General features: G+C 29.8%; 1 non-coding gene across 1 annotated transcript; it reads right to left on the bottom strand.

The window, feature by feature from the left end:
- Positions 1-716: 716 nt before the first annotated feature.
- TRNAK-UUU (transfer RNA lysine (anticodon UUU)) lies at positions 717-789 on the bottom strand. Its single transcript has one exon. It is a non-coding gene; the product is annotated as a tRNA-Lys (tRNA).
- Between the last annotated feature and the right edge of the window lie 720 nt (positions 790-1,509).

Genomic DNA, 1,509 nt, shown 5'->3' with positions numbered 1-1,509 from the left:
TTTAATTTCAAGAATACTTGTTTTCTGTCTAATTGTGTTGTTTTTGTTTATTGTTAAGCAGGAGCTACTATAAGTATGGAAGGAATAAAAGCATGTGGTTATGGTTTTTTGCTATTTATATGCTTATTCATGGTGCCTAGCTAGGGGAATATTTTTGGAATTTTGAAGGGATAAAATCAAATAATATTTGTTTGCCCAAATTCTTTTTTATTTTATATAATTCTACATCGAACCAGTTATGTATAACTATGCGTAGATATCAAATTTTTTTTATTGTATACACTTACATTTAAAAATGCCGTTCACCAACAATTTATGGGTGTTAATACACATTAGGGGGGTTTTAACATTCTAAGTATCATGCCTATTAATAGATTAAACTTGCTGTTCATTTTTTGAGTAGATTAATTTTGTTGGTCTTAATTTCACTAATTTGTTTGATGACTTTTAGAAAATTCTCTTTGTAAAAGTTGCTGATCTTACCGAAAAAACAATACAAACTCCTTCCCCACCCTTATGGCCGTCTGTCGCATTGCGCGGGTAGATGACTAGTATATATATATATATATATTTCGTTTTTTTTGTTTTGATTTTTTTTTATAGTTGTTTATTCATTATTAAATTTGAAATGATTAATTTAGGGATCTTTTGAGAGTTTGATTTTGGGAACAGTTTTTTCACTTTGTAGAAGGAAAAAAAAAAAGGTAATTAAAACTCGCCATCCGTGGGACTCGAACCCACGACCACGTGGTTAAAAGCCACGCGCTCTACCAACTGAGCTAGAACGGCTTATATTTGGATTCTTAACTTAAGGCTATAAATATTGCAGGTTATTGTAACCACACAAAATGTATAATTGTAAACTTACTGTTTACAAACAAATATTTTAATGTTAGAGCAATACGAGTTTAAAGTTTGGATACGGTAAACATTTCATTGTAAATTTAAATAGCGTTTATTTTTGTTGTTACAAATAAAATGATTATATTAATATGAGAGTTTTATGTTGTCTTCAACAAAGGAAAACCTAGATTTGACATATGTTCAAATTAGAGGTCCAAATCGAACACCAAAAAAACCAAATTAAGAGCAAAATGTAAGATTTTGAGTCCATCAATCTTATTAATTTTCAGTTTAATCTTTTTATTAACTAACAAAAAAGATAGTGTGTGTAATAATCTTATAAGATAACAATGCTCATTTTATCATTTTCCAAAACATAAATTTATGGGAAGTGATTTAAAACCCAATTGAGTAAACCAAATATCCATCCAAAATCGAGTGAATTGGCCATCAACAACTTTATTCAACGTTTAAAAAAAATCTAAGTTCATACCTTCATAAAGGAGCCGAATTTCCCATCCCCTCACAGATATAACAGACAGGTTGAACACCTTCGAGACAAAAAGGATCCAAATTTTTCATCCCTTCCATATATAACTTTGATGACATGAACTCATAAGGCATTAGGTTCCCACATGAATCACCATCTCCATTTGTAAAGAATAA

Source organism: Lactuca saligna, chromosome 4 (genome assembly GCF_052625555.1).
Source record: "Lactuca saligna cultivar CGN05327 chromosome 4, ASM5262555v1, whole genome shotgun sequence".
Lineage (NCBI taxonomy): Eukaryota > Viridiplantae > Streptophyta > Magnoliopsida > Asterales > Asteraceae > Lactuca > Lactuca saligna.
The sequence above is the reverse complement of the archived record's forward strand: the minus strand, read 5'-3'. Positions and strand labels throughout refer to the sequence as shown.